Source organism: Gracilinanus agilis, chromosome 3, assembly GCF_016433145.1.
Source record: "Gracilinanus agilis isolate LMUSP501 chromosome 3, AgileGrace, whole genome shotgun sequence".
Lineage (NCBI taxonomy): Eukaryota > Metazoa > Chordata > Mammalia > Didelphimorphia > Didelphidae > Gracilinanus > Gracilinanus agilis.
Window position 1 is genome coordinate 277,894,841 of NC_058132.1, and position 25,536 is coordinate 277,920,376.

A 25,536-nucleotide genomic window follows, 5' to 3' on the forward strand; every position below is an offset into this window, starting at 1 on the left:
AAGAAAGAAGGAAGGGGGAAGGAACGAACGAATGAAAGCATATATCTAAAAAGGAATTATAGCCAGAGCACAGAAATGACTAGGAGCATATATAAGAAATGTATATATATATATATATATATATATACATATATATATATAATTTTTTTTCCATTCTGTGGTTGACTTTGGGTGAAAGAGTTGTCACATAGGCTTAGCAACTCCTCAAAATTTGGCAAATTTGCTGTTTTGTCGATGAATGATCAGTCTGTTATGAATCCTAAGTGGGAGAAAATTTGCATTTACAACTGGCAAGGGGAAGGCAACTTAATACTTTTCACTAGTAGGGGATGTTGTCAAAGACCAAAACATGAATTCTACTGGCATGAAACAGAACTCTTTTTCAAACCTCTTGGGAGCTGAACTCTAAAAAAATTTAGATTTGACTGTAGCCAAAGTCCAGCTTTTTAGGAAATAACATCTATAAGCATTGGCTTCAGGTCTCTTAAAATGATCTATTGAGTCTCTTTGGGGCAGTTTGAGAATTTAGAGAAAATTTTGTAAGCAGAATCTTATTTGCTTTCAGGAAGTTCTTCCTGATTTATGTTAAGCTTTGGAATAAGTCTAACCTTAAACAAATTATAAAATGAATAAAATCACTTCAGGTGTTTTCCTACCTTTCCTTTTTGGAGGATCTTGCCTTTTGCCTTTCTTCTGTGTTACCCTACCTTTAAAATCCATTGTCCTGTTGATGTCCCCTAAATGCCCAACTCTTCTCAGTGGATCTGACCCAGATTGGTGCTTAATGCGATACTTTTTTTCCCCTCACTTGCAATCAAAATTTTCCTAGGTGGTGCTTCACTTCTTCAATTACTTTGAGTAATTGAGCAAGGGGAGACACAGTGTCAGGAGATACGGGACTAAAGTTCAGCTAAAACATTTCTTAGTTATTTGATCCTGGGCAAATGACTTGATCTCTCTGATCTCAATTTCCTCATTTGTAATATGGTGATAATATTCTACAGACATTAAAATGCTATTATGAAGAATGTACTTTATAAAACTCTAAGCATTATATAAGCATTAATTTGTTACCTTTCCAAGTTGGCATTTTCCCTGGAGCATCCTGGTCATGGTCGATTGAGAGCCCTGGAGTCTCTAGAAACCAAGATTTTGGGACCTTTTCCCTGCTGTTTATAATGCCACATTGAAAAACTTAGGGGAAAAATCACAACACTTAAAAAATGGAAAACAGACTTATAGCTTTATTATTTTACTTACAAGATGTTTTTTGATATGTTCAAATATAAGAACAAAGTCATTGAAACTATTGCATTTTCATTTTTAAAACATATGAAGGTCATACAAAATAACTGAAAAATTCAGAAAATTTTCTAAAATATATGTTACAAATTGAATTAAACTTTAATAAATAGAAAATCATATAAAAGGAATTTGAGAAAACCTGCTGATCATTTTTCTCTTCACAACGTGCTTATTCTATCCAAAGATGCTGATCACAGAACAGTTATGGCCTATAACACCATGTGAGTCTTGTCTATGTATTTTCCTGAATCTTCTGCAGGGGTTCCCATAACATGCTGGAGTCTTTCTTTGAGTTCTTTTTGACATTTAGTGAAAAACCAATAGTGCAGTTGTCCATCAGGGCACCTTTTCTTTGCTGCATGATCAATCCACTTTCTGATTATATAATTTTGGGATAACTTTGGTTATTCCATTTTTACTATTTTTGGTGGGTAATGTGATAATATCTACTAGTGTCCACTATACACCTCTTGATTGTCCTTTTGAATGATACTCATGTACCATCACCAGAAGAACATTATTTTTAAAATGGTCCTTTTTTTCAGGGAGAAACCTGTGGTTATTAAAAGCACCACAGATAAACCAGCCTGCTCTTATGTATATCAACATCAATACTGATAGCTATAAAAAAAGCATTTTTCTCCACTTGATTTTCTGTTTGTGGATAGTTAGGATCATCTTGAGTGACTATGTATCATGTTTAGGAGATTCTACAATGTTCTGAGTATTGATTTTGTCAATACATATCATCCTGGGTATACAATAAATGAAATTAAAATTCTTGGCAAAATAATGCATTAAAATACACATTAAAAACTGTAATAACTTAGTGTGTGTACATGTGTGTATGTGTATGTGTGTGTGTGAGAGAGGGAGAGACAAAGAGAGAGAAAGAGAAAGAGAGAGAAGCAGAAAGGAAATAATATTCAATGTAATAATAATAACGTAAATAATTATTAGATGAATTAGACTTAGTCTAAAAATCATAACATGACCAAATTAGTTTCACAAGGGTCAGCTAGTACACTTTAAGAACAGTAAAATCTTGAGGTAGATAGCTGAAAATTCATTCATTTATTTGTTTGTTTGTTTGTTTGTTTATTTTTATACCCTTACCTTCTGTCTTGGAGTCAATACTCTGTATTGACTCCAAGGCAGAAGAATGGTAAGGGTAGGCAATGGGGGTCAAGTGACTTGCCCAGGGTCACACAGCTGGGAAGTGTCTGAGGCCAGATTTGAACCTAAGACTTCTCGTCTCTAGGCCTGGCTCTCAATCCACTGAGCTACCCAGTTGCCCCAAAAATATTATTTATAAGAAGCATCATCAGTGATATGTTTGACCAGAAAAGGAGACAAGCCAGTCATGGAATGAAAATAAGTGTTAATAGATAGCACAATGATATATCAGAATCAATGAAATAATGAAGATATAGAGGAAGCTCTCTGGCAGAGTAGGCAGGTGAGAGGAGCAAAGCTATGAAAAAACATAGGGAAGCATTGTTCAGTCTGAGAAGGTACCCCAGTGTTACTATTAGCACTAGCAGAGAGGGAGGATGCCCACATTCATAAAATTATCCCAAATGTTTATATCTACATATGCATACATGCATATATGAAAGTCAAGTGTATATACATGTTTTTATTTTAATATATCAAAATAAACATTTTATATGTTTTAAATGTTTCTGTCTTCTCTTTAGGGTCATTTTGATGCTGTCGATTTTTTGGAAGCCACAGTAATTCCAAAATAAGTCCTGAAGTTCATTGGGAGAAATCCAAGGTCACTGGGTGAACATCTTGTCAATCACAATGTGAATCCAATAAGATTAGCCAGAGCAAAAACAATATCTCAAGGGATATGCCAGAAGTCAAGCTGGGGCAGTCCAAGGTTTGATAAAAAAGGATCTGAATGGATTTACTCATTCTAGTTGAATTAATGGGCCCAGGATCAGAGTGACAAGGAATTTTCCAATGAGACTAAAGGAAGGAATGCCAGATGCGCTGGGAAACTTACAGGACTAAAGTCAGCTTTAATTCGAGCTTCTGTCTGCTTTTACCCATACTCAGCAGTACTATCATGTTTGCTCTTATGCCCCTATGGGGTCTACTGTGCATCTAAAATCACCAACAAATTATGAATGAAATCAATAAAAGAGACTCTTCCTAGGGAAATACAGCACAGGGGAAGACAAGCATGAGCTCACAGGAAAAGATACCTGGAAATAGATTTCCTAGGTCTGATTTATTTTTTTCCACAGAAGCCTCATTTAACTATTTTGCTCTGCATCTTTTCAATGTTATAAATACTGGAGGATGAATGGTCATTTAGAAACATTGTCTAAGAAATCTGGTGTATCATTGCCATTATGGGCTGGTAATAGGAAAACTTAGAAAGAGAGAGAGACTGATGTCCTCCTCAGTGATGGGCAAGAAAACTCACTTTTCTGCCCCTACAAATTTATTGTATGTTCTCGACGGGTGTTATAACAGAGGGAGTGACTTCACCATTGACATGGAGTGCAAGAACTAAGTTCTCTTGATTCCCAAGCCCTGTCTTTTTCTAACTTCTTGACATAGCTTTGGTTGTCTGGTAGATAACCAAGGGCATGTGAATAACAACAACTAGTATTTATATAGTTTTATAAAGTTTGTAAAGAGCTTTACACATATCTCACTAGATCCACATTAGTACACATGATGAAACTGAAGCTGAGAGAGATTGAGTGATGACTACAGTCACATAACTATTAATTATCTCAAGCAGGATTTGAATTCAGGTTTTCCTGACTCCTGGTTAATCTCTGTATATTGCCCCACCAGCTGTCCTGAGTTTTGTCTTGCCACTGGATTTCCATGACTCTGGAAGAGAGAGTGAGGCTGACCATTTTGGGGCAGCTCTGCCTCACCTAAATCCAATTCATGCACAAGTAGAGATATCCCTCTGTGATGTCATTGATCCTCTGAAAATGAAGTATAAACAATCACAACAGTGTCCCGTTGGACTATTTCTTTATATGTGTTTTGGCTATATCTATGGATGGATGGATTGATACCACCATTGTGGAATTACTGAAACAAGTAATTATTCCTTTGATGGTTCTAGTGGTGCTGGTTAGCTTTCTGTATCAGTTAGAGATGGTTTTACTGCCCTACCTGATACATGGGAGGTAATTTTCTAGAGTACAAGGGCTATCATGAATCATCTTCTGTAGCCCTTTCTGGCACAGATGCTACATAAATATGGATGCTTTTTCAACAAAGGAGTTTTCATATTTGCAGGCTGAATAACTTTTGGAATTGGGACTCTATAATATTTTGATAACAATAAGAGAAGGCAGAGCTTTTTGACTTTGTTATATCATTGGTGTAGTGTTTTAGAAAGAATGCTCAATATGTACTAGAAAACCTGGACTCTCAGGTTTGTGCAACTTGGGATGAATTACTTAAACTTTCTGAGCCTCAGTCAGCTTCTCTGTTAAATTAAAGGGAGATTCTTCAACATCCCTTGTGAATTTAAAGCCTGTGAGCATAATGATATGTAGGCAGACTACCCTAAATATACTCAAACCACAAACTCAAACGTTTGTAATCACTTCATTTCTGTTAAAATTCAATGTCTTTAGATGTGTCTTTAGTCTGCCTATTGTTGTAAGTAATTTAGCTCTGTTTCTGGAAGAGGCAATGTCTTAATCCAAAGGCATAAATTCTAGTAATAGGTGGAATTTTGTACACCCACTGAAAAGAGGAATGTGCTTTTCCTTTTTTTTTTAAGGTGTGTGTGAGAGAGGGGAAAAAATTGAGTTACCTTCAAATCACACAGGAGTGATCCATTTTACCTTCTCAGGGAGAGTAACAGTTATTTCCATATTCCTAGTTATACTGATTTGTATCTAACCTTAAAATATGGAGTCTTGGAAGTAAAGTGAGCTCAGGGGTCTTCATCATTACTATTCTAAATACATCACTTCTCTGTATTTTGAAAAAAGGTTTCCAAAATATTTCCACTGCTGGCAGCCTTTAGCTTGAATGTGAGCCAAATGAGGGTCACAAAGAAGGAGCAGGACAGGAAAAACTATTCTCCATAGAGAGAAGGAAGCTTGCAAATTATCCAAGCTGACTTTATCCAAAATAATTAGTACATCTACTTCACACAAGCTAAAAATCAACTCAAAATGGATTCAGAGGAAATTTGTTCGACATCAGCCCTACACTTTAGTGCCTGGGGAAGAGCACCACACAGCAAGGAAGCTCCTGCAACTCTTAATAAAGCAATATGGTTCCAGACATGAAGTCTGCACCATCTATTTTGTTCATCTGAGGCAGTGCCAAAATTGGATAATGCAGTAACGTAATTTAGAGTCCTGTATCACAAAATCAATGCAGTCTCATGGAATTCTTTAGAGCTGGAAACAACTCTAGCTTTATGGAAAAAATGTGTTAAAAATTCAAACCTTGTATTAGTAAGTTCAAAGAATAAATTCTTATAACCAAATCCTCAAATTCATTTTTTCTTCATTTCTGGCATTCTAGCATGGGATTATAAATATATTAGTAGAGCACTCATATATTATCATGATTTGTTCTTAGACATTAAAAATGAAAATTGTATCACTTAAAAAGCATGTTTCTTCACCCCTCCTCTCCTTTCTCTTTTTTTCTTTCTGACAAGAGCTATAGGCTAGAATGAGGAGAGGAAATTCTTTACTCTGAGTGGAGTAATTATAGAGATGATGTTCCAAATGACCCAAAGATGCATATATTATCAAGCCAGATGTGCACACAATGAATTGTTTTCAGTACATGCTCCCACTTACCAGATGGACTGATGTATGTTCCTTTTAACCAGCTCCTTTATTTATTTCCACTATAGATTCTGACCTTCTACACACACACACACACACACACACACACACACACACACACACACACACACCCTCTTTTAAGTACTCATTCATCTGCACCAGATAAAACCCTATCTGGTCACAGCATGCAAAATCCTAAGTACACTTTAAGTGCCTCTGTAGAATTATAAAAATATTAATAAACATATTGCTAATGCCGAAAAGGGAAGATGAAACATTTCTGTAGACCTGTGATTCAAAGAGGGAATAGGAGAGGAAAAAATAATTTAAAATCTTTAGTGAGCTTTTTGGATCTCCATTTCAATTTTATCATCAGTCTCACTTCTGTATTAGAGCATATAAGACTGAGAGGACCACTGTGAAAAGTACAATATTATATGCCCTTTATTGAGCTAACGATCCTGAACAGTATTCCTTGTACTGTCACTTATTGCATAGTTTTGACATGTTTAATGGAACCAGATATTGGAAAGGTTTTTAGAGTAGTTTTTAGAGTTTTTAGAGCATAACGTACATAAATCAATAGAGAGTATGGAATAAAGTAAGAACATATATATGTATATATTTATGCACACACATAGAATAAGGAATAATGATAGTACAAAATAATCTTCCACTGGCTTAGAGATAATAATTCTGTCCCTCTAATTTTTTCTTAGTTTATTGTTGTTCGGTCATTCATTTGTGTCTGACTCTTTATGACCACATGGCCCATAAGTATCCATGGGATTTTCTTGGCAAGAACACTGCAGTAGTTGGCCATTTCTTTCTCCAGTGGATCTTGTAGATTTTATTGTTGAGCGATCAGAAGTTAAGTGACTTGCCCAGGATCACACAGGAAGTTTCTGAAGCTGGATTAGAATTTATCTCTTACTGACTCCAGACCCAGCACTCTATCTGTTGAACTATTGGGTTGCCTTCTAGGCATGCAGAGGTTAAATGACTTGACCAAGGTCCCATAGCTAAGAAGTATTAGAGACTGGATTTGAACTCTGAGCTATCCTAACTCCAATCCCAGTGTTCTTAACTCAAGAGTCACAGATGCTTCTTTCCTTCTCAGCAGTATGGGATAATAGATAAAGAGCTGACCTTGGGGACAATAAAATCTCAGTATAAGGCATGCTTCTGATATACACTGACCGTGTGATCTTGAGCAAGTATATTAATATCTCAGTTCTTTACAACTATAAATTATAGATGGGGCAGCTAGGTGATGCAGCTAATAGAGTGCTGAGCCTGGAGTCAGGAAGACTCATTTTCCTGAGTTCAAATCTGGCTTCAGAAAGTCACTGGGCAAATGACTTAAACTGAGCAAGTCACGTCAACCTGTTTGCCTCAGTTTCTTCATTTGGAAAATGAGCTGGAGAAGAAAAATGGCTAATTACCCTAGTATCTGCCAGAAAAAAACAAAATGGGGTCATGAAGTTAGACAAAATGGAAACAACTGAACAACAACAATAACATAAAATTGCAGGGCAGTTTCCTCACTGGGAATTCCCTGTACCAATGTATCTTGAAATGAGTCAAACAAAAGTAACTTATGATACAATCATAGATTTAAAGCTAAAAGGAGCCCTAAATGTCAACTTAGCCCATTTCCCTAATTTGACAGATAATGAAGTTCTCTGAAGTCTCACAGGCACAAAGGGTTTAGAGGCAGGATTATAACTCAGAGCTTCTGACAACATATCCAAAGGAAGTACTGTATTATTCAAATTCGCACCAAAATGATAAATATGGAAAATATGGGAACCATTTCCAGCCTAATGTAAATATACAGTGTTTATTCAAATAATGCAGACATAACAGAATTCATTAATTGCAGTGATGAGGACCTAGCTGTATCTAAGCATACGGTATCTTGCTCTTGACTGTTCAGGTGATGATGCTTTACATATTGTTTCTTACATTCAAAGATGTACCAAGAGCATCATTATCTAAGTCTGCAGGCTGAGCTAGAAAAAACCCAAAATAAGATCCCAGCTGTTTTTCATAGTAGACATCTGTGCCTTTGAGCTGTTGCTTAGGATCATGGGGTCATAGATTCAGGGCCAGAAGGGACCATTGAGGTCATGTAGTCCAGTCCCCTCATTTTACAGATGCTCCTGAGGCTTACGGTCTTCATAGTTCTGTCTCTGCCTCATGGTTTATATGAAGTTTTCACTTCAAAAAAGGCAATGCCTTAATTCCAACATGTAAACTAATGGGTGGAATTTTGGATTCCCAGTGAGAGAGGAATATGCCTTGGACCTCTGTACTGTTCATTGAGTTACCGTGATACAACACTGCAGGGTATAAGAATTCAGAGTTTCCCATAACTAGTGACTAATGAACATCTTGTGAAAATCAGGTTTTCCACCTTCTATCTGAATTTAAAAAATTCTAATATTTCAATAACCCATTAGGCACTTCCTTTTTTTTCACACACCAAAAAGGATTACTCACTGGAAGATTTTCTAACTACTGGACCAAGGACTGTCCTACTCTTAGGTCTTAACTTTGGCATGGAATTGCCCCTGAGTTATCAGAGCCTATTCCTGTCAACACAAGCTCTGGCAGACACACTTGGGCTGAAAGACAGACTGTGTGTGACACCTGAAGGCCAACCTACCCAGGATTAGAAAGACTTATCTTCAAGCTGACCATATGCTAGTTAAATATTTGGCTAACAGTGATTCTCAAAACCCAGATGGTATAAGATTGGGGTCTGTATTAGTGGAGGGATTTCTAAAATCATAGCCCCCTGAAGCATTGAAGCAATTCCTAGAAGGCCCCCTTATTTAATTCCTAGCTACTAACATGATTTTATAAACTAATATTTTATTCCTACTTGGACAATTGGTTTTGATAATAACCTTGAAGTCACTGGAGCTGTTAGGAATAATTTTCTTGATTGAGCAGCACAAAATTATAAAACCTAGGAGCAGAATCTGTCACCATTTGTGTCCATTTATGATTAAAAAACTAGTGATACCGTCTGTCTTTATATCACTTGAATTTCCTAATATATTCTCTATTTTCTCTTCTTCTCAGAAAGCCATCCTTTATAACAAAAAATAAAAAAGGGAACAAAAAACAATTCAGGAAAAGTAAATAACATAAAGAAAAAAGTCTGACATCATATATGGTTTTCAGCACCTATAGACTTCCACTTCTACAAAGAATAGTGAGAAATTAACTCCTCATATTTCTTCTTTGGGGTCAGTTTTGGTCCATTTATAATTTTGTTGAATATTTCAAGCCCAGTGTTAGAAGTTGTCCACAAAGGACATTTGGAGGTGGTTGGGTAAAAAGGGAGCTATAGGGAGATAAGGATTTAGAGGGTGAACATTATGATTTCATATGAAAAGTTTCTAACTTCTCCAAGAGAAATCTCTTGTTTTCAGTATGGTCTTTTATTATGGGAATCTTATCAGTGAGAGACTGTGTGGTCTGTGAGCTCCAGCTATACAACTTAAGACAGGCAGCAAGGTTGTGGCCAGGCCCAACTAAGGCAGCCCTTGTACCAAAATGGAACTTAGAGATCATCTGGAACAAACTCTTCATTTTTTTAGGAGAGGAAACTGTGGTCAAGAATGATGAGGAAATTTATTAATAGTTACACTGCTAATTAATGACAGAGCCAGCACCAAAACTCATCTCCCAGTTTCCTGAGTACAAAGTCCAGCAACCATGTTTAGTCTCTAAGATATAATTTGAATGGATCTTTGATTCTGCCAAAACCAGAAATCTGGCTTCCATGATATGTCTAAGCTTCATTGAATCTGATGCTCCTGCTAGCCAAATGAACAGACCCATTTTCAGGGCCAGTTTTAACCCATGGATCAATAGTTTGCCAATCCTTAACTTAATGGGTTTTGCTATTGTATATGTGTTCTGCTACACATGTGGCATATTAATTCTTCAAAAACACATGGTTGTTATCATGAGCTGGGGAAAAAAATTGATATCCCTAACCTAGCCACAAGAATGCAATTTCTGATGCCAGGGTAGCCACTGGGGAGAGATAATAAATATTTGAAAGAACCCAGGCCTGCCTTAGGGACCTCTTCCTATAACAGCTCAGGTAAATGGTCATGATATCACCATAAACATACTTTCTATTTCAGTTTAAGTTAAGGTGTTAGTGAGAAACAAGAAAGAAAGAAAGAAAGAAAGAAAGAAAGAAAGAAAGAAAGAAAGAAAGAAAGAAAGAAAGAAAGAAAGAAAGAAAGAAAGAAAGAAAGAAAGAAAGAAAGAAAGAAAGAAAGAAAGAAAGAAAGAAAAAAAGAAAGAAAGAAAGAAAGAAAGAAAGAAAGGAAGGAAGGAAGAAAGGAAGGAAGGAAGGAAGGAAGGAAGGACAGAAGGAAGGAAGAAAGAAAAAGAAAGAGTGAGAGAGAGAGAGGAAGGAAGGAAGGACAGAAGGAAGGAAGGAAGGACAGAAGGAAGGAAGGAAGGAAGGAAGGGAAGGAAAACAAAAAATGACAGGACAAAGAAAAGCAAATGAAATAACATCTGTGAACTGATAAATGATAAAGGAGGAAGTGGAAACAGCTGACATTACCCACAGTCTTTGTCTCATTTTGACAATACCAAGTTAAACCAGCTGTCCATATTCTGTACTGAGGGTACAGGACTCCAAAACTTGGAACCCCAGTGAAGACTCTTAGCAATGAGGAGGGAACCCATGAAGTTTAAGTTCTGCCAAGTATTTATGCTCTTTACCCTAAAAGTTTATCAGACTTTCTAGGTAAAGAGTAATGGGAAAGTAGCAACATGTCAAAATGTCAGCTTGGGGAGCTGAAAAATCCTATATAAGATATAAGTGGAGATTGTATCCTTGCCCGCCAGGAGAAGAGAATCTAAACTCATTTAGTCATTGTGTGAGACTCAGAAAAAGTAAATCTGGACTGCCTTATAAACAGTGACTTCCAGCTTAGGAAGGGACTCTCTGAAGGAGTGGGGAATGGCCAGGGTGCTAGTATTAAGATGTGTTTCTTCCTTATTAAGAAAAAAATAAGGAAAAAAAATCTCTGAAACTTTTTCCTCCACCTCTGCTACCAAATGTAATGCAAAGCCATTGAGATATTAATTTGAATAACTAGAATTAAAACCAAAGTCTATGGCTATAAGTTGAGTGTTCATTCTACAAAAAAATGATTTACATGCACCATTATCTGGGTGGCTATTTAGTGCAATGGATAGAGTACTGGGTCTGAGATCAGAAAGAACAGAAGTTCAAATTAATCCTTAGACACTTAATAGCTGTATGACTCTGGTAAAGTCACTTATACTATAGCTATCTGGATATCTTCATATATAAAATATGGATAATAATAGTTTTTGTGAGGATAAAATAAGATACTATTTTAAAAGTAATATGTAATATAGCATTCTGTTGTAATTATGGACCGAAAAGGATGTCAAAAGTGACACATCTGTAACGTTCATGATATATTTCAATCCAGGGACTAAGATGAGTAGGAAGCAAGGAAGAATGAATAGATTAGATAGGATCTTCTTTGGAAACTTGGCTGTGCCTATTGACTACTTTATTATCTTTGTCCTAGAATGGATATCATAGAAAACCTCAAGTATTAACTCATAAATGTCTGGCAGAAAAGCATTTTTTCCTATAAAGTATTCCTATGAAGATCTCAAAGGAACTGGGGAGAATTCTTGGAAAATATATTGTCTTTTTCTGAAATAAATATTAATGGTTAAAGATATCAGTGGAATTTCTAAAGGTGATTTTTGAAACTGATATTATATAGGGGGAAAATATCTTATCCACATGCCTTTAGTAATCTATATAAATATATGATAATATAGTTTTATTGAATAGTCACATATTTAATATTCATTTTCACTTAACTCTTCAGTCCCTCCAGTATCTTTTTCTTCTATGTTTTTCCACCTACTAAATTTAACTTTAATACATTATATTGTTAAGTGGATAGAGAACCAGTTTCAATTACAGAAAAACCTGACTTAAGAGTCTTTCCAATATTGTCATACTGGCTATGTGACCCTTGGTAAGTCACTTAATCTTGCAGTGCCCAGGAAACTCATTAAAATTATAAATTGGAGAAGAATGGACAACCTGCATTAGTGAAGGGAGTTTCCTCATCAGGAATTCCCCTTCTTGGATGAAAAATAAAAAGGATTAACTTCATCTTCTTTCTCTAGAATGAGATGAGTGATTTCACTTTAAGATAAATGACAGATTCATTGTCATCTTATTTTAAAAAGTCACACCTTCCATCTTTTAGAACCAGGATCAACGTGAGAGCAGTGATTTTACTGGGGAAGGGAGTCCTGGTATGGAACTTCCTCTCCTAATATTACAGAAGGGAAAATCCTTCTGCCACTTGATTAACTAAGGTGAAATCTGCCCTTGCCCAGTTGAGAACCATTATAAAAAAATAAGCCACAATATATCATCTTTCCCCATAGTTAAAGACCTGCTGCTTTGAGGCTTTCACTGGAGTTTATCCTGAATTTTTCTCGTTTGCAGGTTCTAAAATCGTAACCATATGTTTAAACAATTGCTGTTTTGACTGCACTAAATTGGTCAGCAGACTATGTAGACTGATCCCGCAGTACTCAGTGGCATGTAGGCTGCTGTAGGTTTTGGAGTTCCCCACCTTAATTATAATCTCCATCAAAATACTTTGTGTGCTAAACACCTCAGTACAAAATGTAGTCATTGTCAGCAGTCAAAACAATTACATAACATGGATTTCTGCCTCATTATCTCACCATGTGACACTGTCACATCAAGTATAGAAATGTCATAACATGTGGTAACCTGAAGCAGCTCGTTCTAGGGGAACACAATTCATGGCATGTTTGAGAGGGGGGAGGGCTTTGGTGTTCTTGTTCTCCTATTTTATTTTTCTTCCCCAAAGTGTCTGAAGAACACTTTATGTAGTGAGGCATCTATTTAGCTCATCATGAGATTTACAGTGTATTATAGAAGGCAATATTCTATGGAGAACAATTTAGAAAAGCGTCGTTACCCATGCAATCGTATCATGGCAGGAAGGCTGGGGAATAAAAAAGAAAAACCTTGCTCATCTTTTTTTTCCCCTTTCAATGACATATAGGCTAACAGTATGCAGGTTTCCTGCTTTAATAGATTTAAGCATTTCCATGTTATTATGTGATTTAATTTGAAATACAAATACATATGCCTCATGCCAGCTCTAATTCTAGGATTAGAGTGGAACCTTTGGCCAACATCCCTCCTCTTGGAAAACTCTAGCTGGAGTCTGTTATTACATTTGCATCTTAACAGATGCTATTTAAATGGGAGCTTTTGATCTTGAGATATTCCATGTATGGGGGGATTAGACTAATAATTTGGGCTTAATTCTCTGGTGATCCAGGATGAGTGAAAGGCTCCTTTGGCCTTGGGGTCAAGTGTTCATCCACTCAAGATGAATTGAAGCTTCCTGGAAACAATTATCAATAGTTAACTTTTGAGAGGCCCCTCTCACCTCATTGGAGTCTTTCTTTACTATATAGAATTTCAGACTCTCCAGCAGGCTTGGGTAGAAAAAGGAAGGGAAGTTTTGCTTTTTCTCCATGGAGGGTATATTGTAGACACCTCTTTAATCATGGCATAAAGTCGGTTGTTTATTGTACTCAGGCCCAGAGCCTGACAGTGAAATTTTGACAGTGTTGTCTGGGTTCTGGAGCAGATAGGAGGAAGTCATCTTTTGAGTAAGATTGTCAAATTAATGGCCACCCATGCAGATTTTGGTATTTTCCCTTCAATTCTACCCCTCTGGGCTCCTGAAGAGCACAATTTTGATGCTACTTCCTAGATAGGATTCAGGGGCAGCTAGATGGCACCATGGATGGAGTGCTGGGTCAAGAAAACTCATCTACATGAATTCAAATCTGGCTTCAGACACTTATTAGATGTCTATGACCCAGGAAAGTCATTTAACCCTGTTTGCCTCAGTTTCTCATCTGTACAATGAGCTAGAGAAGGAAATGACAAACCTCTCTAGTATCTACGCCAAGAAAACACCAAATAGGGTCAACAAGAGTCAGACTTGATTGAACAACAAACACAGGCTTCTCCTTGTTCTCTCAGTTATTATTACTCTTTCTCACTCAAAACTAGTTCTCTTAGTTATTATTACTCTTTCCCACATAAAACTGCTTTGCATATGTTTTATATTTAATGATATATATAACATGATGCATCCTCCTGCTAGAATATAAGCTTCTTGAGGACAAACACTGTTTTTTTTCTTTAACCGAATCCCTAGTCCTTAACAGAGTATCTTGCATAGAGTAAGATCTTAAAAAAATGTCTTTTCTCTATTAATCAACTCCAGGTGATGTCTATAATCAAATATAAAATTATTTATTTGGCATTTACTATCTTTCATAATCCGGCCCTAACTTACCTTTCCATACTGATTTTGCATTACTCCCTTCAAATGTATTATGGGTTCAGCCAACTGGTTTTCCCAGTCTTCCTCATCTTGGACAATCTCTCGCACGCCCCATCTCCTCCATTAGACTATGAGCTCCTCGAGAGTAGGCACTGGTGTTTATCTTTCTTTGTAGACCTTATACTTCTACATAGTAGGTGCTTAATAAATGATCTTGAGCAGCATGAAGGTGGCTCAGTGGGTAGAAAACCAGGCTGGAGTTGGGACGTCCTGGGTTCAAATATGGCCTCAGACACATCCTAGCTGTGTGACCCTGGGCAAATCACTTAATGCCAGTTGCCCAGAACTTATCACTCCTCTGTTTGGACTGATGCTTAGTACTCAAAGAGAGGAGGTAAATGTTTAAAAATAAAATAAAATAAATGCTTCTTGGCTGACAGCCCAGCTCCTTTCTTTCTTCTATCTCTTAACATTCCCAGTTTCTTTTAAGTCTCAGCTCAAGGCCACTAAGTGGCCTGATACCTAAGTTAACCTGATATACATAGGTGCTAGTTTAACTCCCCAATTACCTGGCATCTATTTTGTATAGAGCAAAATATGCACGTTTCCCCAGCTACAGGATAAACTTCCTGAAGGCAGGGACTCTCTTATCATTGTCTTTGTATGCCCACAGCCTAGCATAGCACTTTGCATTTAGTTTGTTTATTGATTGATATGACATTCTGCCAATATTGTATAAGTAAATTGATGTCTTGTCTCCCTCACGTCCCTGTAGGCAAAGACTAGTGACTGTCTTTACTGTTTACAGACTTACCAAAGGATATTCAGGTAAAAGAAAGTATTTTGAAAATCAAATAAACAAATATAGATGGATTTCAATTAACAGCAAATGTTTAACAACCAACTCTGAATATTGTGGACATACTTTTCAGCTTAATCTCATTATTGCCACCTGTCTTTCATTTTCTTTCATCTAGATCAGTGATGGGCAAACTTTTTAAAGAGGGGGCCAAAGGAAAGGAAAAAAAACTTTAGGTGGCCCAATATAATTTATTAAAAAATAACAATGCTACATTTTACAAAAGTCTTGTATTTTTTTGTGATACTAAGCCCTATTAATGACTGAAAGATTATGAAGGAGAAGGGACACATCTGGCTTGTGGACCATAGTTTACCCATCACTGATCTAGACAAATAAAAAACAAAACAAAACAGTAAATCAAGTCCAAGTTCAATGTATTTGCTCATTTCCAAGGTATAAATACTCACATTGAAAATTTAAGAATTAGATCTCTTCAGCTCCTACAAAATGACCCCAACATAGTCTTTGTTTCCAATCAGGTTGTAATTCTATAATCTATAATTTTTAGAATACAAAAGGGGGAAAAAGGGTAAAGGGAAGATACCAGGGTTATATTCTTAAAAATAAAGGGATAAATGAGTATAATTTACTTTTATTTACTTATTTTATGACTAGATAGAGTACAGTTTTATATAACATTGTTACATAAAATAAAATTTAAAACTAATCAGTACAATTCCATTTTCAGTTTAGATTTTCTAAGTCGGACATTATAATCTAATCATTTTCATTCATTCCTGAATTTGATTGCAGCATATACAGCACATTTAGATATTGTACACACAGAACTGTACATAAGGAAATATAGAGACATGGGGGAGATAGAAGCCTGTTTCACTGAGGTGGAGAGAAGGTTGGCTTAGGGAACAAAGGTGCTGTGAGAAAAGGACAAATGACACTTAAGAGAGGGCAGATCTCTCAGAATTCATGGCCAAGGGGCAAAAGGTGATGAAGCATGTCTTCTATAAGTGTGATTCTTTTCCTCCTTTCTTCCTCACCCCCTTTACAACTCTACTGAGAGCTGATTAAGTTCATAAATTCATGCTTATTTAACTTAGGTGTTACCATGATGATGATGCTCATCACTTAAGAGCTAAGAAATATGGAGCTAGAGAACTGCTCACCTCAGTCTTCCATCTAGCAGCTTTGGAGTCACAAGACCTGGGTTCAAATCTTGCATCTTGATGCTTTCTTTGTCATCTTGTGAAATTTACTTAATCAACTTAGACTTCATTTTCCTGACTTACAAAACGGACAAGATGACTTTAGAGTTCCCTTGCAGTTCTTTTTTTTTAATTTTTATTTAGAATATTTTTCCATGGTTGCATGATTCATGATCCCCTTCCTCCAAAGCTGTGAAGCAGTTCCACTGGGTTATATGTGTATCATTGTTTTCATCTATAAAATGGGGATGAAAAAGGACTTATTTCCTATGATTAGTGTGAAGATAAAATGAGATACAATATGGAAAATGCTTTGCTAACTTTAAAATGCTATATATGTTTTATTTCATTGTACTGGGAGCTCCTTGACAGCAAGGATTGTCTTTTGCATTTCTTTATATCATCAGTGCCAGCATGTCCTTAGCACATAGTAGGTGTGAATAAAATATTTGCTAATTAACTGATACTTTCCATGTACACTTTGTACATTTCTTTGCTTAGCCTGCTTTTTATTTCTAGAATCTATTTCTTTTACATTTATGTTGTTGTTGAATCCTTTTAGTGATATTTGAGACCCCATTTTGTGTTTTCTTGGCAAAGATACTGGAGTGGTTTGTCGTTACTTTCTTTAGTTCATTTTATAGATGAGGAAATTGAGGCAAAAAGGGTGAAGTGTCTTGCATAGTGTCACATAGCTAATAAGCGTCAGACAGGATTTTACCTCAGGAAAATTAACTTTTCTGACTTTAGGCCCAGTGCTCTATCAGTTGCACCACCTAGTCACCCCTTTTACATTTGTACCTATTGAAATCTGAGAACTTGGGATAGCTAGGTGGCTCAGTGGATTGAGAGCCAGATCTGGAGATGGAAGTCTTGGATTCAAAAGTGGCCTCAGAAACTTCTTAGTTGTGTAACACTGAGAAAGTCATTTAACACCAATTGCCTAGCTCTTACCAATCATCTGTCTTAGAATCAATACATGATTCTAAGACAGAAGATAAAAGTTTAATGAAAAGACAGACAGACAGACAGACACACACACAGAAACATTAGCTTGACTTCAAGATCCACATCAACTCCTCCTCCTCCTCCTCCTCCTCTGCCTCTTCCTCCTCTTTCTCCTCCTCCTTCTTCTATAAATCCTTACTTTCTGTCTTAAAATCAATACTGTATATTGGTTCCAAGGCAGAAGAATGGTAAGGGCTAGACAACAAAGGTTAAGTGACTTTCCCAGGGTCACAAAGCTAGGAAGTGTATGAGGACAGATTACTTTTGTTCTCTAAAAGTTATTCCTAATTTTCCTAGTTCCAAAGAAAGAAGTGAACCCTTTCTCCTCTCAATTCTAACAGGATTTGATCCTTATCTTTTGCATTCAGGCCATTCAGTTTTTTATTTTAGACATTTTATATTCCTAATCTACTCTTGCCTACTGGTTTGTAGGTTCCTTTAGGGAAAAGGGCATATTTTATTTATCTTTGTAGCTTCCTTATTATTTTTCATAGTATTTTGTACTTCATCTTAGTCACCTGGGTTTCTCAATATCAGAATCATTTTCAAATCTTCATTCTCATTCATTCCCAAATCCATTCAATTGCTAAGACTGATTCTATTTCCATATCATTTCTCCCTCTCCATTTCTTACCATTTACACAACCATCAATCTAGTTCTGACCCATATCCCACCTTTTCTGAATTTTTGCAGTATCCTCTTAATTGGGCTCTGGCCTCTGGTTTCTCTCCATCCCATCTTCAATCCATATTCCGCATCTACCGAAGTAATATTCCTCAACAATAGGTCTGACCATGCCATTTCTTTGCACAAGAAGTTCCAATGCCTTTTTCCTACCAGTAGGATCAAATATCACTTAAATGGCATTGAAAGGCCATTCCAGAATTATTCTGTTATTCCCTATTATAAATTCAATAATCCAATCAAACTAGCTTTCTTGTTATCTCTCACACACATCATTCTGTCCCCTGTCTCTGGGCCTGCCCCCAAAGTCTGGGATGCCTTCCCTCCTCTCCTTCTGAGAGTTCTTAGCATCCTTCACAGTTCAAAGTGCCATTTCTGACATGAGACCATTTCTGATCCCCTCTCCCAAAGATCCCAATGCTCCTCTCCCCAAATTACTTTGTATTTACTGTGTATATACTTTGGTTCTCTATGTATGAATTTATATTTCCAGTGAAGGAATGCTTCATTTTTTTAAACCCTTAACTTCTGTGTATTGGGTCCTAGGTGGAAGAGTGGTAAGGGTGGGCAATGGGGGTCAAGTGACTTGCCCAGGGTCACACAGCTGGGAAATGTCTTAGGCCTGATTTGACCTAGGACCTCCCGTCTCTAGGCCTGACTCTCAATCCACTGAGCTACCCAGCTGCCCCAGGAAGGTTTCATTTTTGTCTTTGTGTCAGTAGAAGCTAGCTATGTATCTAGCTCATGATTTCCTTGAGAAATTCTTCTATATTAACCAATAATAGGCAGTCACTGAATTTGTCAAATGGAATTGAATTAACTCAGTTTCTAAGTGTCCTGGGAATTCTTCAACTGATTTCTCCAAAATAATCCAGTTCTGAATTTTATGATTAATGAGAATATTTGTCAACTGCTTCAGAGCCTTTAGATTAAAAAACACTAAAAAGCACTTAAAATATTGATAATGGATAGACAGATTTTTGCAATGGCTTCAAGCAGCTTTTGGGCTCATGAAATCTATTCCATGTTTTTCATGGCTCACAGTAGTGATGTCTTAATGACTTAAACACACACACACTACTAAAATCTTGTGTTTTGGATGAAAAGTGATTTCTAGAAGAGAAAACTCTTGGGTGTAGTTATAATTTGTGACCAAAAGATGGGGTTAGGGGAGGGCAAATCTAGACATGGGAATTTTTATTTACTTAATGTCTACAATAATTTAAAAAAAGTTCAGACTCAAAATTGAGAGATGTGTTTTGTTTATTTACAGTGTTACAAAATTAAAAATTAAGAATCCTGCTGTTAGCAAACCATCAGTGAATATAGTGAAGGACTTATATCTGGTTGCTTGATTTTAGCTTGGAAACTCTAGGTGATAAATTAACTAAACAATAGAGGAAAAAGAAATATCAGAAAAATAATGAATTGAACTCAAATGGACAACTGCTCTTAATTCTGACACAGGTAGAACAATTCACATTTATAGTTTGCAAAACAGTCACAACAATTCTGGGAGATAAAATGATATTTTCTTACATTTTGTAGAAGAGAAAAAAAACAGTCTCTGACTCTTTGTGAATATTATTTGGAGTATTTTCAGCAAAGATATTGGAGTGGTTTACCATTTCCATCTTTAGTTCATTATACAGATGAGGAGACTACCACAAACAGGATAAAATGACTTGCACTGGGTTAAATAGCTAAGTATCTGAACCCAGATAATGAGCTCAGGGAGACGAGGCTTCCTGACTCAAGGCATAGTACTCTTTAGACCTAACTGCCTTGGAAATAGTCTCAAAGAGCTGACACAACTTGTCTAAGGTCATAAACTTACACACACACGCAGAGACATTGTACCAAGAGAAATAGCTATATTGCCCACTTCTCACTGCCATTTCTATACCCAACTCTATCATCCCTACTGTCTACTATCTTTTAACAATCTCTCCTTTTTTAATTCATTCCATTCAGATATAGCACCTTGGCCAGATACTGGTGTCATTTATCTAGGAGCCTCTAAGTTACCCTTCTTTTTTTCTCAAGTAGCTCAAAATGTGACTTATCTCCCTTTTCAGCCCACACTTCACTTTTAACCCTGGGGATTTTAATATATATTTTGATGTTCACTCAAACATCTTAACTTTTCAATTCATCAACCCTTCAATTCCTATGGCTATGTTGTTATGCCACCTGGATCATAAGTAGGGATGGTTATAGTCTTGATCTTATCAATTTCCATGTCCATGATTGAGCCTGAACATGGAAATTCTCTATTTGATCATAATTTAAGCTCATTTTGTAACCATCAAATAGAAGTCTCTGTCTGCAAACATATACAATATCATCTAAAATGCCTTAATCTTGGAAGTGGGGATTATACTTTCATTTCCCCTTATGACTCCTTGCCTCCTGATTCTTTGTCATCAGCCCAACCTTCATTCTGTCTCCTATCTACCTCTGCTTGGCTTTTGTTTTCCTCCCTTGGAAATCTTGTTGCTCTAGTTAAACAATCAAACTTTCCATCATCCTCTACTCTACACTGTTTCCTCCTTGTCCTACCTACCATTGCTCCCTTTCTAAACCTCAGTCCTGATTTAACCCTGTTATTTGTTATTTCATGCATTGCTAAGCACTTTTAGAGGAAATTTAAAAAATATCTGTGAAACCAACCTTTCACTTTTTTTGACTAGCTCCCTATAATCCTTCCAATAATGTCATTTGCAAAAATTCTCTGCTTTTCTTTAGACACCTCTACTAACACCTGTATCTACTCTATCAGCAAAGGACCTTGATTCATACTTGATCATACTTGAGGCCATCTATCATGAATTCTTTTTTCTCCCTATTTTTACATCTCAAATTATTCAGTATTTCCCACTTTTTGTCTTGATTTGCTAGAGTCAGAGGGAAAAGTAATCTTCCTCTTTGAAGAGATCTATCCTTATACTTATTCTCTTTTCACTGTGCTCTCTGATCTCCTGTATCTCTTGCTATCTCTTTTCCTGCTGTCTACAAACATGGCCAGATCTTTCCTAATTATTTTTTTAACAGAACAGGATATATTTTTGCTTTTTGTTTCCTTAATATTATTATTTTTTAAATTTTGGTTTCAAATTCTTTCCATCCTTCTCACTCATCCTCCTTTACTCCTTCTTACTGCTCTCTCATCTCTGAGATGGTAAGCAATCTGATATGGATTTTACATGTGCAATTATGTGAAACATTTTCATAGTAGTCATTTTGTGGAAGAAGGAAGGAAGGAAAGAAAGAAAGAAACCAAAACAAAGAAACAAAGAGGAGAGAGGAGGAGGGAAAGAAGAGGAAGAACAAGAAGGACAGTGAAATACAGCATATTTTGGGCTCCATCAGTTCTTTCTTTTAAGGCAGATGGTATCACTGGGATTGTCTTGGATCACTGTACTGCTGATAATAATTAATTCACAGTTGTCCATCAAAAAATATTGCTGTCACTGTGTGTAATGTTCTTCTGGTTCTCCTCACTTCACTTTGCATTACTTCATATAAGTTTTTCCAGGTTTTCCTGAAATTATCCTGCTCTTCATTTCTTATAGCACAAAAGGATTCCACCACAATCAGTCCACAACTTACTCAGCCATTTCTCAAATGATGGACAACTCCTCAATTTCCAATTCTTTGCTACTACAAAAAAGAGATACAATAAATATTTTTGTACAAGTGGGTCCTTTTAACCTTTTTTTCTTTTTTCAATCTTTTTGGGAGAGACCTAGTAATGGAACTGATGGATCAAAGGGTATACTGAGTTTTAGAGTTTTTTAAGCACAGCTTCAAATTTCTCTCCAGAATGGATGGATCAGATAACAACTCCATAAACTTAGTATCCCAATTTTCCTGCATCCCCACCAAAATTTATCATTTTCTTTTTCTGTCTTATTGGCCAATCTGATAGGAGGTAGTAGCTCAAAGTTGTTTTAATTTGCACTTCTCTAATTAAGAGCGATTTGGAGAATTTTTCATAAAACTATAGATAGCTTTTATTTCTTTATCTGAAGACTGTTCAAATAAAATTTTAATTGTTTTCACATGTAATTAGAGAAAAAGAAAATATTATTAAAAAAAGGAAACTGCCTTTTATCTTCTTTGATCATTCTAAATTGGAGAATGACATATTTTTATGAATTTTACTTAGTTCTCTGTATATTTGAGAAATGAAACATTTTCTGAGATACTTATAAAATATTTTCCCAAAGTTTCTGTTTTCACTCTAATCTTTGCCACAGTGGTTTTATTTGTACAAAAACTTTTACATTTGATATAATCAAAATTATCCATTTTATAAACTGTAATACTATCTCTTGTTTGATCGTAATTATTCCCTTATTTATAGATCTGACAGGTAAACTATCTCAATCAACTACATTTATCAAGCATCTCCTAATTTATTAAGTCACTTTGTAATCTAGCTAACTATATAACTGCAATTATGTGTGCCTATTGCTCTATAGAATGTGAGGCATATTTTGCTTTACTCTTTATATCTCCAGCATATAGCTACGTGCTTTGCACATAGTAAACACTTAATACCTGCTGAATTGCCTTGAATATTTTCTATTTCATCTAATTAGATTAGTAATTTCCCATTACATACTGAATACCAATAGGTGATAGGAAAATACAAATTAATTTTTAAATGAAATCATTAGTTTTGAATAATTTCTGATCCAATTATAGGATCACAAATTTTCTTTCTCTTCTATGACCAAAGTTTTTATATCTTGAAGTTTAAATTATCAATTTATTTTTATACCCATTTTCCCCCTAATTTTCAGTGTGAATATTTCTCAGGCTCAGTTCTTGACCTTCTCATCTTCTACCTCTACATTAACACTCTCAATGACCTCATCTTCTTATCAGGTTTCAGCTACTCTCTGAAAGTGGATAATAATAAATTCAATTCAATATGAATTTACTAAGTTCCTAAAAATAACTCATATTTATGGTGCACTTTATACTTATTTTCATGTCTGTTATATTTTTGATCATCACAACAATGCAGAAAAACTATCAGACTAATTTTAAATATAAAGAATCAAATTTAATGGTTACACTATTGGAAACCAGGTCTTCTGATTCTTAGCCTAGAATTCTTTCACCATGCTCCATGGCTTCCTATGCCACCATTTCTGTTGTTCTCTATTAAGGAATTACCATTTCTATTTCTTCTCTACCAGAAAAATACACTAATTATTACTTTTATCTGAGTGATATTATCCTTATGACCAAACTTTGGAGTCATTATTTTTGATGTTTCTCTGTTCTTTGAAACCTTCCTTCTCTCTATCCATTACTAAGTCCTGAAATGTTTCTTTCTCAACAATATATCTTGGTGCTACTCCTTTTGGTTCTACTTCTTGAGCAAGTAGACTAATACATACAATAAATGCAACTTTTTGCCGCAAAGCAGGGGAACTAGAGAAGGAGAAAGAAAACAATAAATTGTTTAGAAAGGGAAAGGAAGCTGGGTGTGCCAATGAGATGAGGAAAGAGACAACTTTGAGCTAACACATATCTCAAGCAGTTCCTACATCAGTTATTCAGTAGACTTATCCATTGGAGCTACCGGTAAGTTCAGTAAAGAACAAAAGATTCTGCTTTCTCTCAGGGACTGAAATTGAACATTGAACATTTATCCTTTGACTGTGGCCAAATAAGCAGCCAAGAAAAAATGTAGTCTGTTTTCCCTCTTAGAAAAGAAGGTAAAAGCACTTGAAGACTATTTCTGCATTCTATAGGTTTAGGGGGAGAATAAAGTTCTTGAGACTTATTTGATATTCCTTCACCTTTCTACTTCATGCTACATACAATTACCAAAAGACTTACTGAATTATTGTTTACATTATCTTCTTACTCCTGTGTTTAAAAGGACAACAACAATGGCTTAAAAATCACTATTTAAAATTCAAATTATCAATTTTGTCATTCTATCAACTGGTTTCTTCATTAAGAGAGACATAATTTTTTCAGAGGACTAAAGTTCCATTATTGACATACTTTCCTGAATGCCTATAATTCAACTAATCAACAAATGGTTATGATACATCTACTATGAACTAGCACTGGATCAGGCACCTGAGATACAACTACAAGGAAAAATATAGTCTCAGTCTGCAAGGAAGTTATAATCTAATGGAAGAGTCAAAAAAGTATATGTAAATACATATTATATAAACGAAAAGTGCATGGATATAAATATGATCAAGGCAGTTACATGCAAAGTGGCTTGGTAGGGATGGGACTACCACTGATGGATGAGGAAAGGTTTTTCATGCAGAAGATGATACTTAAGTTGTGTTTTAAAGGAAATGAGGGGTCCTATGAAGCAGAATGGGGCAGGAAGAGTGTAAAGGAACAGAGATTGGAGGCAGATTGTTGGGTGTAAAGAATAAAGAAGACATGTTAGTAGGAATGTAGAGTATGGGAGGCTAATGTCCAATCAGTTTAGAAAGATATTTGAGCCCAAGATTCATATGGCTTTCGAAGCTACACAGAGGGCTTTTCTATTATATTATAGGGGCAATGGGGAGCCATTAGAATTGATTGAGTAGGACTGTCATAGTGTCTGATTCTGCTTTCCTATAAAAGCCTAGCCCATGAGGCCCCAAGATTCCTTAGGACTGATTTTCTCTTCTGATGAGATATGGCCCAATGGCAAATGCAGGAGCAGGAGAACTACACATGAAAGTGTGCCAGAGCCAGCCAGCTTAAACAATCTCTGAAGAATAGATTATTAAATTTCTAGTGTATGCATTTATGATTCAGAAATCATTAGACTATAAATCAGTGCTTGATTTACCTTTTTATTATCTAGACTAAGAAAGTGATGGATAAAATATTAATAATGCAGATTAAATTTTAAAATGTGTTATGCATACTTCCCCCTCCCCCCAGAAAGCCAGTTGTTAAGCATTTATTAGCACACTCCTGGTTTTTAACTACTCAATTAATGCTATATCTTTGGTGAATATCCTTTTAGTGGTACTGTTAAGTAGATGTTTTGTTAAATATTAAATGGTCTACACGTTTCTATTTCTTCCCATTCTCAAGCCAGAATTACTGGACTTTTAACTACTGAGTTAAACCTGGATTAGAAAACTCCCATACTTATTTCCTTTGACTCTAGTTAAACTAATCTTGTGCCTTACAAATTCATGCTTTTATATATTATTTTCTTCCTCTAAACAACACTCTTCATTCTGTTTACCAAACTAAGTCCCTC